We start from the raw sequence: 16,357 nt of genomic DNA, 5'->3' as shown, positions 1-16,357 counted from the left end.
CCAGCTTCTGAAAAGTGTACTCTTTTGTCACCTTAAGTCAAAGAAAGTTACGAAAAAGAGAAAAAAAAAAAGGAAATGAAAGCATAAAAGGTAAACTGGTCAGAGGTTTTCTGCTATTTCCCCTTACTGAGGCACAACTCCTGAAATGAAGCCAGCTGCAGAACTTGCTCAAATGCATGTTGCTTCAATTGCAGTTGGAATAGCAGCTTGAACTGAGATGGAAATTAAACACCTGCTTCTAAACCCCAACAGGAAACTCCTAAACAGGGTCAAAGACCATCTGTCTTAGTCAGCTCAGGCTACCATGACGAGATACCATAGACTCAGTGCAAACAATAGATTTTATTCATTCATTCATTCATTCATTCATTTATTCATCAATTTTCGCACAGTTCTGGAAGCTGAAAGTCCAAGATCAGGATGTCGCAAGGTTGGGTTCTGGTAAGAACTCTTTTTAGCAGCCATCTTTTCACCTACTTCCTATGTCCTTACATGGGAAAGAGAAAGTGAAAGCTCTCTGGTACCTCTTTTTATAATAGCACTAATCACACCATGAGGGCCCCATGTTCATAATCTCATCTAAATCGGGAATCTCCCAAAGGCCCCATCTCTAAAGGTCATAAGGGTTAGAACTTCAATATTTGAATTTGCGAAGGGAAATAGTTCTGTATATAGCAATGCCAATATGTGAACTAACGGGCTTAAGCCAGGGACCTGAGATGGTCACAATTATGGGCAAGAAGATATTCCATGCAAAATAATGAAATTATAGCAGTTTACACAATGTTACGGTTTATGTTTCTGAATGTTCCATACTAGAAACAAATAGAAAGAGACCATGTCCTCAAAGTGTGTGTGTGTGTGTAAGTGTGTGCGTTTATCAATTTTATGTGATAAAATTTATAGCCTTACTAGGCTGAAGAAAGGAGAACATTAGCAAAAAATGATAGCAGCATTAATACATTTTCTCACTAATAATGATCTAAAATGTGGCAATTCAAAAGGAACAAATAAATTGTTTCAGCGTTGACTGTCACAGAATCTAGGGCATCATCAAACTTTGGTTCCTGTGGGCTTTTTACTTGGAAAGAATGCCGTCTCTCTCTCTTTTTACCTTAGCTTTATTCTCCAAACATTTTAAAATTTCATTTGTGGAGTATATTTTGCTCATAAGCTAAGTAGCTTACCAAAAAAACAATACATTTCTTTCTTTGTACTAGATTGTTAAATACAGCCTCTTTACAAGAGGCTTTATTGTTTTGTTGTTGCTGTTTTTATTTTTATTTAAAAAATTTTTTTTTATTTTTTATTTCCATAGGTATTTGGGGAACAGGTGGTATTTGGTTTCATGAGTAAGTTCTTTAGTGATGATTTATGAGTTTTTTTTTAACTTTAAAAAAATTTTTATTTCTTTTCAGAATCTTTTTCAGTTTACATTTGTTTGGCACAAGTAAAAATAACAGGGCTTATTCAATAACAAATGTCTCTAAGGAATAAACATTAAGACACCCAAATTAGGGTCTAAATAAAGGAAAAACAAAACATGAAGAATACATAAAGAAACGAGGAAGTGAGAATACAGATGATAGACCTAAGAGATTTGTCTTAAGTTACGTTTATGCTACAGGGAGAGGGGAGGTGATCTGTCAACAAGGTGAAAGAATAAAGCAATTACATAAAGAAATGTAGGTTTATATATGATGGTATTGGCTTTGCAGGTTTGCAGGAACCACAGCACAGGCGAGACACTCGCATGATGCAAATTACTCATGTGGACAAACAATAGATAGGCACATATCACAAGAGATCTTAACAAAATCTATTTAGCAACAATTTTCTAGTAATACAGTATAAATAATCATAATCCTTCAGTGACTTGTATCCTACCGAGTCTCAGTCCTGGTTTCTGACAGCCAGCACCTTAATGAATTACTAAGGACAGCAGGAAGCAGCCACCAGAAGATGCTGCTTGTGAAAGTTACCTTCCTGAAAACACTTTGATCGTGTCACTTCCCTAATTACAAACTTTTACTGGCCCTTCTTTGACATTGACAATGTCCTGAACTCCATAAGAGGGAAAAAGTTGTCCTTTACTAAGTAGCCCAGCCCATCTCAGATATTCTCCCCTAAAAACTCTGCTCACATTAAGCTCACTGTCACATTAACTTCAACACCTGTGCACCTTTGCATAAGCTGTTCTCTTTACTTAGAACGCTCTCCTTCCTCTTTGTCTTCTTAATAAAATGGGCTATTGCAACATGACAACTTACCACTGCCAATTTCATCCAGATTGCTTAAAAAAGTTGTTTGTTGAAGGAGCTATACAAATTAAACTCAGGAAATATGTTGCAATATATCTGCATTTATCCATTCATTCTTTTGAAAACCTTAATCTTATTTATGTCTATTTTTGTACAGGCAGGCTTGATTAAATTCAACATGTTGTTCTAAAGATTTTTTTTTGTCCTTGATTAGCTTAAATAAAATCATTGGCAATCAATCCTCTCATTTTCAAGTCTCAACACAAGTATCATCTAGTCTCCTTTACTAGTAATTCCATAGATCTTCATTCATACTTTGGGTAAAGCATTTACAATGTGATACATAATTGATCTGTTTGCATATCTGCGTCTTTCAGGCTGGATAGAGATTCCTGTATTCACCTTTGTATCCTCAGATCTAACACAGGGTCTCATACATAATTGTTGCTCAATACATGATATCTTTAGATTCAAACTCCACTCCAGTGAAATTGGACACTACACAATTTGCTTTTAATCATTCATTTAATCTTTCAACTAAAATAAACTGAGCACATTCTATGTGTCAGACATTGGGAATACAAAGACTAATAATATATTGTACCTACCTAGTTCTAACATCCAGAAAAAAGAAGTAATCTTATACCTTCCATGTGAGAGGGTTTTCTAAGACATTCATGAGAATTTGATTTAAAAAATAGGAAAATAAGGGTTGTATCTCTTTATTAGTCTTACACAGGAAACTACTTCACAGACTGTTTCAAAGAGAAATGCAGTACCTCATATAGTCAGAACAGAGTTTGACAGCTGAAACACAAAGAAACTGTTCAACATCTACTATATAACTGGCAAGCTCTGTGTACAATGCTGTAAATGTAAAAACAAGACAAAATATTTGTCATTATGTAAACTTGCTGTGCTTGGGAAAAAGTATACACCCATGAAACTGTTACCACAATCAATGCCATAAACTAAACCAACACTTCCAAAGGTTTCTTCCTCCTCCATTTTTGTTATTATTTTTTTCTTTTTTCGTAAGAGCATTTAACATAAGCTCTACCATCTTAGCAAATTTTAAAATATACAATATTGTTATACATTACAATGAATAATGTAATGTACAAAGGCTCCATTTTGTACAGTAGATCTCCAAAATCTACTCATCCTACATGAATGAAACTTTGCAACCTTTGACCAACATCACCCCATTCTCCCATCCGCGGTCCCTGACAACTGCCATTCTATTCTCTGCTTCTATTAGTTCGACAATTTTAGATTTTATATATAAGTGAGATCCTGCAGTGTTTATCTTTATGTGTCTGGGTTATTTCACTTAGTATACTGTCTTCCAGGTCCATCCATATTATCACTGATGGGAGAAATTCCTCCTTTTTATGGGCTGAATAATATCCTGGTGTGTTTATGTTTGTGTATCTATATCTACATCTATATATATGTGGGGGTGTATATCTATCTATCTCTGTCTGTCTATCCATCTATCTAATGTTTTCCTTGTCCATTCATTTGTCAATGGATACAGGATGTTTCCATATCTTGGCTACTGTGAATAATGCTGCAACAAATATGGAAGGGTGGATATCTCTTTAAAATACTGACTTTATTTACTTTGGATATATATCCAGAAGTGGGTGTGTGCTGGGCATTTTTATATTCCTATAAATATAATTGAGCATTGTTCTGAGATGCAGCTAAATTATGCAAAGAAGTTTGATGTGCGGGAATCTCGCTTTTGTGATTTGGTAGGCATACAGAAGCAGTGCTAGGTAAAGGTATAATTATTTCCCACTACTGAGACAAGGCCTCCTTGAGTACTCTACACAGTGCCCCATGAATTATGAAAAGATCTACTTTGATGAAAATATGAACTATTTTCAGCCTTTGTGAATGTCAGGCACTGTTCTTTCTGATTCATTCAGGTGATGTTTTTCCTGGCCTCAGGTAGTTTTCTCACATGTGAGCACTGACTGATACTCTGCTTAATGCTCAGGGGTTGTTTGCTGCCTATTTCCTGGATTCTTTTTTGGTGCAACTCTCTTTTTGTAAATAAACTTCCTGTGAACTCTAGCTACTCTGGCTTCCTTGGATCCTTAGTTCCCTGTCCTCAACCTAGGGAATCTGCTGGAATCTACCAGTGATCTCCATCCCTGTGACATGACCTGAAAATGCTCTTACGGAAGTAATCTGGGGCAACCATAATGTTCGTCTTGCTTGTTTCCTGTCTCTGTGGTATCATTCTCCTACACTGCCCAATAGCTACTCTCCAGGAAACCATTGTTTCCTATATTTTGCTGGATTTTTAAATTTGTTTCAAATGATAAATCCATTCTTGTTTTTCCATTTTGCCAGAAAGCAGAAGTCACTATCACACAATTTTGAAGCAAAACAAATAACAAAAGAAAACTTGTTTATGGAAATCTTATCCCTTTATAGATTTTTAGAAACGTTTTCTATTCAACATATTGCCATGGTATGAATGTTTGTGTACTCCTCAAATCTATATGTTAGAATGCTCATTCTCACAGTGATAGTATTAGGAAGTAGGGCCTTGTGAGAATACTGCTAATTGCCTTCTAGCAACACTGCCATTTGAAGGACAATAATAGCAACAACAATAATAAATGGATATTGAATACTTGCCATAATAAAATGTAATCAGACTCATAAATCCAGCTGAGAGACTAGGTGATTTAGTGTCTACTTAATAAAAAAGAGCTGACTAGTAATAATATTAGTTAATGCTAAAAACATACATGATACACCAGGCACTATTGTAATTCTTGACATATATTTACTCATATGATCTACTATAATTAGTCTATGGGAAAGTTCTGTTTCTATATTCATTTCACAGCTGGGGGTAACCTAGGCATTCTCCAAAGTCTCTCATCTAGTAAATGGCAGAACCAAATTTGAGCCCAGCATTGTTATTCCAGAGTCCCCCCTCTTATACTAACCTCTCTCAATTAGCCTTTAAATTTGTTTTAAAATTAAAGCCAGGGATTATCACTGCTCTGTGCGTGTAGGAGTTCAATTTTTTCAGAAGATGCAAAGCAAATTTCTGAACTATCTTTGCAGTAGTGCTCATATATGCATGCAGGGAGAATACTGGGTATAACCCAATATTCTGTCATTAAGTTCTCCGTCTCCGTTTTAGGGTAGAAATGATATTGCAAAATGCTGAGTTGTGGATTGTCCTTTTAGTGCTGTCTGATAATCTAAATGTTTTATATCTATAGCATCCAAGAGCCAGTAGACATACATGGACATTGAACCCTTGAAATGTGAATAACATAACTGAGAAATGAAAACTTTAATTTTAGTTAACTTAAATTTAAATAAAACAGTCACAAGTGGTTAAAAGTCACTGTATTGAGCAGAGCAGATCTATGATGGAGAAGTTTTCACTTGTCATGACAAAGGGCAACACAAAAAAGCATCTGTGAGATACTAATTAAAACCTATGAGAACCAAAATAAAGCTCTTCTAGCCACTCTCTGTGATTTCATTCCACCCACTCTTCCCCTTCCCTCTTCCCTGCCGGGCAAAACACACATAACACACAGAGACACAGACTCTCTCTCTCTCTCTCTCTCTCTGTCTCTCTCTCTGTCTGGTTTTCTCTATCTGGTTTTCTCTGCCTGAAATGCCCCTCCCCTCTAGCCTTGCAAATGTCTCCTTCCTTCTCAAAATGTCATCTTTCCTTTTTTGCTTTTCTGAATCCTCTTAACAAAATTGATTGTTCCTGTGTTCCTAGGTGTGATGGTTAATTGTATGTGTCAACTCTACTGTGCCATGGTGCGCTCAGAGTAAACATTAATTCTGGCTGCGTCCATGGGGGTATTTCCACATGAGGTACGCATTTCAATCAGTGGACTCCATAAAGTAGATGATTCTCACTGGTATAGGCTGGCATCATCTAACCTGTTGAAGGCTTAAATAGAAGGAAAAAAGTGGAGAAAGGAGGAATTTTTCCCTTTTGCTTCTTGCCTGCTTGCCTGAGCTGAGACATCAGTCTTCTGTGCTTGAACTGAGATTTACATCTTCCACTCCCCTGGTTGTCAGGCATTCAGAATTGGACTATAATTACACCACTGGCTTTACTGGGTCTCCAGCTTGCAGATTATAGGACTTTTCAGCCTCCGTAATTGCAAAAGCCAATTCCTCACAATCTAATACACTAGCTATAAACGACCTCTGTGATTTAAAATTAACTGTTTATCAACTGAGGATGGATTGCTAGAGTAAAGAAAGACAGAGAGAGAGACCAGGGACTAGAAGACCACAATCCAAACTGATTTCACAGAACTGCACAAGGACATGAAATGTCCCTGGTAGCATGTCAACCAATTATGTACTGTAACAATCTCAGCTTTGCTCCAATTATTCAAAAGATATTGAGTACATATTACTTTTGACAGGTTGCCATATTTCCCTCAGTTTAGCAATAAGAATTTGTGTTAGAAATGCACCTCATCATCTTGTGTAAAACATAGAACTGCCAGTTTGGGGCTTTTTAGTAGAAAACAATGTCATACAGGATACTGATATGACTCCTGTGAATGAGCTGACTTCAGGAGCCCAACTTTACTGTGATACTATTCAATATGCACAAGGTATCCCCACAGTTTGCAAGTATCCCCACAGTTTCTTGGAAGGGGCTCTTCCAAGAAAAATGTAATGTCTCTCATTACTAATGGGACAGTCAAGATGCACTCCTCATATAAAAAGAACTTGCTATTCACCTGGAGGAGTGCAGTCAGTTGAGAGCCTCCTGCTCTAGTGCCCTCAGAAGACTAGATATGCCTGAATATGGTGTACCAGGGCCTGGCTTCTGTCCCTTATGCAGAGTTCCTCCTCTGTCACTGCTTGCAAGAAGAGCTCTCTTCTGGTTGGCTGAGGTTTTGTCAGTACTATACTTAATGCCCTTTGAGGCTAGACCTGGCCAATTCTTCTTTCCTACTCTACCTTTCTACAGGGGTCAGACTTATATCACAGTAGTCTGAGTCTTTCTTTGTCTATTCCTGCTTCCTTTTCCTCTTTATCTTTCACTGAGATTACTCTTGTTAAACTTCTTGCTCTTCTAATTATATTTTGGTGTCTGTTTCCCAGGAGACATAAACTGATACAATTAGATCAAATTTTAGAAACAGGAATCAGGCCTATAGAAGCACAGGACTTACCTCCATGGCCTCTCCATCTGCTTCTAGGCTGAATCAGCAAGAGAAACATATATTGTTTCTTATTTTTTATTCATTTTTACTTTAAAAGTTGGTCTTCTGTAGAACTGTGTTCCAGAAACAGAAATAGGTTCAGCTACTGTCAAGAACTTTTTTCCCTACTTGATCCATAAAGTAAAAGAAGTAACAGGTTACTGTAACTGGCAAAGTGGGATTACCTAGTTTTGCTATGCCAGTAAGAATGAATTAAGACATTTTTTTCCAATAGGAACATACACAAATATAAATCCATAAAAATAATTTTTCTATTGCCTAAAAAAGATCTATGATTCGATTTCTTAACATATATGCTTCCCACTAGACCAAACACAAATTTGAAAGGAAAAAAATATTCTGGAATTGGTTCTTTTTTGAAAACTATATGAAATATTTACACTTAGGCCAATCATAAGAAAAACCCTAAATTCAAATGCAGAATTCTCTAAATTCTTATGCTTATTGTAGATGCAACGAGAACATTCTGATATTCAGATGTTTGGCTTTGTAGAATGATAATACCTCAATTAAGTCTAACCACCCTGTGGAAATTTAGATTATACTTGGTAGCAAATCATAATGCTGTGAAGACATTATAAAATCTATAAAGCTATATGACTTATTCACATATTAAAATAAGTAAGAAATCAGTTCAAACTCCTTTTCTAAAAGGAACTCTAGAGGTTGTTTTTAAGCCTCTACCAGCAGACTTTATTGTTTTAAAGCTATTTCTCAGCATTTAATGGAAAAAATGAAAAACAGAGTTACCTGTATTGCTCACAAATTACCTCTAAATTATTTTGTTTATTTTTAAAGGTGAAATCCCTCCTCAAATAACAAATATCCATCACATATATCTTTATCACCCCTGAGAGGATGTAAATAAATATTGGCAGATTATAAAGACTTGTTGATGACAATTTAGACACTAATAACTCCAAGACAGACCTAAAAGTTCTGCAACATGACCAGATGAAGTGGTGAAAGACCAAAAGTCAAAGTGAGATGCTAGGGAGAGATCCCAGGACACCTGGGTGCTAAACCTGCCTCTGCCATGTTGGAGGAGTTCTTGACCTTTCCAGGCCTATTTCCTCACTCAGACTGTGAGAGGACAGGTTTTGAGGATGTCTAAGCTTCATTCAATTAGCAAGGCTACTTCCCTTGGATAAGAAGAACCAGGAGTGAAACATAAATATTTCCAAGCTATAAAGTTGGAGCATAAAAAAAAACCTAACCAGTCTTTCCCTCCATCTTCTCACAGAAGATTGATTTAGAAAAATTTAACCATCAAGTACAAATGAAAAGATGTTTAACTAGTTATAAAACCTGCAAGTGTGATGATTGAAAGCAAATAGTTGAACAAAAATTGGGATGCTTTGTGCCCTTCTCAGTCTTTAATCTGCCCTTACACATCAGGTTCAGGGCCTCCATGAGAGGGGTCATTAAAGACCTAGGGATTACAACAGAAGGTTTTTAGTAAGAAGGCTCTCAGTTTTTCCCTACAACATGCTTGCATGCACATGCTGGTCAAACAAATCAAGCCCATTTGACTAAACAGAATGTTTCTCTTCTTCTTCTTCTTTTTTTTTTTTTGAGACATACTCTTGCTTTGTTGCCCAGGCTTGGGTGCAGTGGTACAATCTTAGCTCATTGCAACCTCCACCTCCTGGGTTCAAGCAATTCTCCTGTCTCTATCTCCCATGTAGCTGGGACTACACGTGCATGACACCATGCCCAAACAATTTTTTTTTATTTTTAGTAGAGACAGGGTTTCACCATACCGGTCAGGCTGGTCTCAAACTCCTGACCTCAGATGATCCACCTACCTCTGCCTCCCAAAGTGCTGGGATTACAGGCGTGAGTCACCGTGCCTGGCCCAGAATGTTTATCTTTTGAGCTACTATTTTAAATATATAGGATAGAACTTTTCCATTTCTAAGACCACCAAATAGTGTACTCTTTTAATCTAGAAGACATTATCACTGTCATTGTTGATATAGCATCTATCAGTTACAATACTGATTTTCAAAAGTCAAACCCATGTTGCAATCATTACACAAGAAAGGACTTGAGGATAGAAAACACTAAAGATGTCGAATATTATCTCTGAAGAAGCCAAGATTAAACTTTTTATGTTGTATTCATTTTAGTCAATTTCTAAGTCTTTAATAATAAGTTGGGAGTGTCCTCATTAATCTAGGTCTGATGACATGCACAAAGCCATATTAGTAAAGGGAACAAATAAGAAGACTGGCAATCAAAACATAATAAAGCAAGTGCCATAATAGAAGAAATCCCAAAATCCAGTTTGAGGAGATGAAGAAAGCAGGATATGAATGGGAACCCGAACAATGAGGGGAGTAGCTAGATTTTGGTGAGATTTGGGGGAAAGGGAGAACACAGGGTCAGAACAGTATTTTTAAAGATTCCAGAAGCATGAAAGACCAGATAGTATTTAAGACTAAGTATAGAGTTTGGGAGAATGGGAGCAGATAATGGCGAATGGAAAGGCTGGAGAGGCAAGTGGGACCACATCATGATGGAAGGACATGTTGAACCTCCATTTCCAAACACTTTTCACCTACATTCTGAATCTTCATTTTATCTCCACAATAAACATGCTTAGAAAGCATACTGTCATTTTCTTTTTTTAAGACAGAACCTCATTCTGTCACCCAGGCTAGAGTGCGGTGACATGATCATAGCTCACTGTAATCTCAGACTCCTTGGTTCAAGTGATAGATCCTCTCACCTCAGCCTCCTGAGTAGCTAGGACTACTGGCATGTGCCATTACACCCAGCTATTCTTTTTATAAATTTTTTGTAGAGATGGGGTCTTGCTATGTTGATTAGTTTGTATTGACATTTTAATAAAAGGGAATGAAGGCTCAGAGTAAAGTGGTTTGTAACATTTCTTTAACAAATGTGCCCTATATTCTACGCATAAGACTGTCTCCTGTATCCTAAAGTGTTAAAAGGTGTATGGAGGAGGAATGTTGATAGCAAGTGTTCTCTTGCCATTCATTCTGTAATTCACAAGTAACTCCTAAGCCACAGACTTCCACATCCATCTACATCACCCATTAGAAAATTCATCCATGGCTTTTATAGGATTTAAGCCTTGGACTGATTCCCTAGGGGGTCGCTGGCAGAAATAAAAAGTGACTCATTGGACAGAATTAGTATCCTTGGATTCTTGCTTCTATTTTTAAAGGTATTAGATCCAGAGAATTCGAATTATTAATGACAAACTTCATGGGTAAGTTAACCAAGTAAGAATGACAAACAAAATTTTCCCTGGAGTATAAACTGCACAGTCACCAACAACTTGGCAAGATTAGGAGAAAATTTGTACAACAGTTGAGTAATGTGGTGACTTGGCTGTCCTCTCTATATGAGTGACTTGTCACTGGCTATGAGATCTAAGCTAAATCTAGATAGAAGGGGATTTTAAGTAATATCAAGTTGATACTTGGACTCTGACTGGATCTTAGCATTTATTTCTCATTTGTCCAAAATTCATTTTTTCAGCCAGATGAAACAATGCTCAAGATATTGAAAGTCAGTATGTGTTGATAGCAGGATTCCTAATTTTTGATCAAGTAAAATCCATGTTTTCATGTCTTCTCAATTCTTCCCAGAAACTCTTGATTTGGGAAGCATAAACAGTATTGAAAATGATGAGTTAAAAAACATTTATCCAGATACTCAGTTTTGTGGAGATTTCTTACAGTAATCTGTACTACATGGCATAGTTCAAATACATAACAGTTTTGCTATTGGAAATCTCGTAAGCTTCCCATCTAGACAAGGTTTTGGAAATCATATTATGTACTAGGCAAAATATGATCATATGAACTACATTTTAATTAAAGATTAATGGGCACATTAGAACTTTCTCAAAGTTAGGCTAGAAATATATCTTAAATTACCTTAAGCAAACAGACAGAAAGGAGGAAACCTCGTCTTAAGTAAGTGGGTCAGGTACGAACAGATTGAGGAGACCATGCAATGTCATCAGGCTTTCTTCTTCACCTCTGGATCTGCTTGCCTTGATGTGCTCTTCATTCATAGGTCGATATGGTTAGATTTTGGGTCCCTACCCAAATTTCATCTTGAATTGTAATCCCCATGTGTCAAGAGAGAGACCAGGTGGAGGTAGCTGAATCATGGGTGTGGTTTTCCCCATGATGTTCTTGTGATAGTGATGAGTTCTCAGGATATCTGATGGTTTTATAAGGTGCTCTTCCCCCTTCACTTAGCATTTCTTCCTGCTGCCTTTGAAAGAAGGTGCCTTCCTTCCCCTTTGGCTTCCACTATTATTGTAAGGTTCCTGAGGTCTCCCCAGCCATGCTGAACTGTAGTCAATTAAGCCTCTTTCCTTTACAAATTACCCAGTATCGGGCAGTTTGTTACAGCAGTGTGAAAACTGATTAATACATAGATTTTCCAAGTCTTGGCAAAACAGTGCTTCTGAGCTCCATTATTCTAACAGCTGCAGATTCTAGTGAAAGTGAACACCACTCATCCTGGCACTTAGAAATACAACCTGATTTGAGCTACGTGCCCATCCTTGATCATAGTTTGCAGAGGGAATAATGAGCATTTGACTGACCTTTGATTGACCCTGAATTTAGTTGACCTTGAAGTAGGAAATGGGTTGTTTCTCCAGAAGGAAAAAGTGCAGAGCAAGTAAAAATAAATAAATACATAGCTTACAGATGTCTTCCACACAGGCAAATCAAATACAGAAAATCTTTCCACAGGCAAATCAAATACAGAAAACCTTTCTGTTTTGGTAGTCAAAATAGATAAGCATCTTTAGAAAACACATTTTTGCAATATACTCTACATATTTGAAGAATATATTATTATGCTATTAGAAGGAAAAAGATCATCTTGCCCTTCTACCAACAAAAATTGCTTAAAATCACATTTTTTTTCCCCAGTAACTAAACTATTAAAATACATTTTTAATGAACTTAGTTACTTTAAGTTGAAGTAATTATGAGTTAACATATACTCTGCAGTGAAAACAAAGACAAAAAACTTTGCTCATAATATATCTTAATGGAAGTTAATTAGCTGACACAGCGGCAAAGAAAACGAATAAGAAACAGAATGATATTTAGGCAACTAACTAAATTAAAAAGCAGGTCTCTGTTTCTGGAACCTGTCATTGTGCTATATGTCCCCAAACCCTCACCCTTATTGCTAAAAATCCCTAGTATCATTCAAAACTTTCTTTACCTCAGATACTTTTAATAAAATGTTGACAAATTCATCTCTGTACACAACTTAGGAAAAAAAACTCTCTATTCCATGACTGTTCAATAAATAGATGTTTACTTGTAATCTGTTGTTCTGATAGCTGACTTTGGGATTTGAGGCAGGGAAAAAGCAGGCAGGGGTAGCGGGAGGATGGAGAAGAGGCTGTGAAGATAGGGAACAGTGTTTCATGTTAGACCTTAAAAACAAAAGAAAGGAATTCTGAAAGCTGGCACAGTATCACATTATAAACAAAATGCCTTCCCAAGTAGATTATATACAAGGCATTTCACAAGTTAAACAATTCTCCTACTGCCATGTTTGTGAAAGAGCAAAGACTAAAAAAGGAAACAGTCTACCTTCTTTCTCAACTGGTTAAGGCGATATTCTCAGAATCTTTGAGGCTGAATCTTTCTCATATGAGTTGATTCCATAACATTCTCTCTAATTCCTATTCATTCTAGAAGTGTGATTTGTAATCTCTTCCTTATGAAATTAAAAGGAGTTTTATTTTTTAACACAATCTGATGCCATCTTTTGACTTAACTGGGCCATACTACGGGTTCTTCCCACTCAGAAAGTGAGGTCCATAAAGCTAGAGGTTGGAGAACTATTCCTTCGAGGTGGGCTTTCTCACCCACCCCTCCTTCTCTGGATAGACCTGATCATGTTGAAGTGTTATTTCCCTCTACCTGAGCTTCTCTAATTAAAGACTGGTTTATGGATCAGAAATATGGTCAGTGCATTACCACTGCTTGCTATGGAGAGTGTTTTGCATATGTGGGTTTTGATAATTACATTTTTTTATTCTGATAAAAGGAAATCAGCTGCTTAGATATAAAAAGAACCCATAATAATCTCCTATTCACAGAGCTGCAAATACTGACATTGGTTTATTCCATTGTTTAGACTTTCCACTTCCCTTCCCTGTCCATTCCCCTAAACCCATTTCAGTGGAAAATGGGCACATGGTGCATGAGGAAGACACACCTGCTGGGGCCCATAGGAAAGGCCTGCACCAACCAGAGGAACTGGGAGAATAGCCCCTGGGAAGGAAATCATGTGATTTGGAACAGTTCATTTAAAACATGATGGGGCAGGTAAGAAAAAGGGGAGAGAAAACAAAAGTCGTCTTTGCCTGGCTCTGCTCCTGCTGATTTTGCTACATCCTGCAGAGAGGGGTGTGGAAGTTAAAAGCATTTGTGTTGTCTTAGTCAAGCCTAGAACTGAAGCTACCCAACATCAAACCTGCCCGGTTGTCCAGGACCAGCATTTCCAGCACTTCCAGTTGTCCGTATCTGCACTTCCAGGAGTAAACAGGCAACTGAAATGCAAGTTGGTCAGCAAAAATCCTGGGAAACAAGTGCCTGGTAGAACAATGGCTAGATAAGAGGATCACTTCTGTGTCTGTATTACAGTGAGGTGTGAAATGTCACAACCCAAACCACAGGAGCTTTTCAAACCAAAATCATAGCTTGAACTGTAGTGAGCAGAACAGCATTCCATTAATACACACTTGTTACATTGCCAGTACACATGCAATTGCCTGCTCCATAAAGACATGCCAAATTTTTGAATATAGAAATTAAAAATTATTCCTAGCTGCTGTGGTTCAAAGTAGGTGTCCGTCCAAAATTCATATGTTGGAACTTAAAGCCCAAAGTGATGGTATTAAGAAAAGGGGGATTGGGTGTTGATCAGGCCACCTGGGCTCTGCCTTCTTGAACTAATGAGTGCGGTTTTTTTGTTTTTTTGTTTTTTTTGACAGAGTCTCGCTGTCGCCAGGCACCAGGCTGGAATGCAGTGGTGCGATCTTGGCTCACTGCAACTTCTGCCTCCCGGGTTCAAGCAATTCTCCTGCCTCAGCCTCCCGAGTAGCTGGGACCAGAGGCACACGTCACCATGCCCAGCTAATTTTTGTATTTTTTTAGTAGAGACCGGGTTTCTTCATGTTGGCCAGGATGGTCTCTATCTCTTAACCTTGTGATCCGCCTGCCTCAGTCTCCCAAAGTGCTGGAATTAACAGGCTTGAGCCACCGCGCCCGGCCAATTAGTGTTCTTATAAAAGAAGTTGGGATTGCTCTAGCACCTTTTTGCCTTTCCATCTCTTCTGTCATGGGAAGACAGCATTCCTTGTTCTCTTTTTACTCCTTCCTCTGTATGAGGATGCAGCAAGTAGTGCCCACTTAAAGCAGGGAGCAGCCATCACTAGACACCAAATCTGTCAGCACCTGATCTTGGACTTCTCAGCCTCCAGACTGTGAGAAATAAATGCCTATGGTTTACAAATTTCCAAGTCTGTGGTATTTTGTTGTAGCAACAAAACCCAACACTAACTTTAATAAGCTTCTTCTCTTAATGTTCAATATATTATAATTATGTAATTAATTATCATTGGAAGAGTGTAATATTTGTAACATATTACTAAGGCAGACCAATAAAATGAAGAGTCTACCTGATATCACTTTTTGAGGCCGTTCAGATTCCACTGACCAAATAGAATAAAAATCATTGTAATAGTCAAGGTTCTCCAAAGAAACAAACAATAGAATATATATGTGTGTGTGTGCAATATACATGTGCACACACGTGTATCTCCTTACGTAATGTACATAATGTACTTACGTAATGTACATGTGCACTTACACACATATATATTCTTGGCAAGGTTAGGAGCAAAATTTGTACAACAGTTGAGTAATGTGGTGACTTGGCTGTCCTCTCCATATGAGTGACTTGTCACTGGCTGTGACATATACTAAGCTAAATCTAGATAGAAAAGGCTTTTAAGTAATATCAAGTTGATACATGGACTCTAATTTAGCATTTATTTCTCATTTGTCCAAAATTCATTTTTTCAGTCAGATGAAACAATGCTCAAGACATTGAAAGTCAATATGAGTTGATAGCAGGATTCCTAATTTTTGATCAAGTAAAATCCATGTTTTCATGTCTTCTCAATTCTTCTCAGACACTCTTGAGTTGGGAAGCATAAATAGTATTGAAAATGATGAGTTAAAAAAACTCTAGAACACAAATCCAGATATTCAGTTTTGTTGAGATTTCTTACTGTAATCTGTACTACATGGCATAGTTTAAATATATAACAGTTTTGCTATTGGAAATCTGGTAAGCTTCCCATATACCATATTATATATAGTATAGGTGTGTATATATGTGTATGTACATTACATATTTATATATATTATATATTTATATGATACATGCCATATATAAAAAACATATATAAACAGAACATGTCTCATATATAAAATGTATAATATATAATGTATAATTTTTTAAATGCATATAGATATTATTATACAAATAAATAAATATGTATAAAATATATACTTTAATATATAAATAAATAATATATATATTACAATGAATCTCTTTCTTTCATTTTATATATAATTTTGTATATAATTAGTATATAAAATTATATACTTATATATTTGTCTAATTATATTTTAAATAATTAAAATTATATTAATATATTTACTGTAAATCCATAAACATTTATATGTGATTTAAATATAATTATTATATAAAAATAATATACAATTTATATAAATTGTATATTACATATAA

General features: G+C 36.6%; 1 protein-coding gene across 1 annotated transcript in view; it reads right to left on the bottom strand.

The window, feature by feature from the left end:
- Window positions 1–10,975: 10,975 nt before the first annotated feature.
- LOC103792659 (uncharacterized) overlaps window positions 10,976–16,357 on the bottom strand; it is a 28,238-nt gene continuing 22,856 nt past the window's right edge. Inside the window, exon 4 of the mRNA XM_078370903.1 lies at window positions 10,976–15,789. The gene's annotated coding sequence lies outside the window, so the exon portion shown is untranslated. The remainder of the gene's footprint in view (window positions 15,790–16,357) is intronic.

This window comes from Callithrix jacchus, chromosome 4 (genome assembly GCF_049354715.1).
Source record: "Callithrix jacchus isolate 240 chromosome 4, calJac240_pri, whole genome shotgun sequence".
Taxonomy (NCBI): Eukaryota; Metazoa; Chordata; class Mammalia; order Primates; family Cebidae; genus Callithrix; species Callithrix jacchus.
Note: the sequence above shows the minus strand (reverse complement) of the source record. Positions and strands in the feature narration are given on the sequence as shown.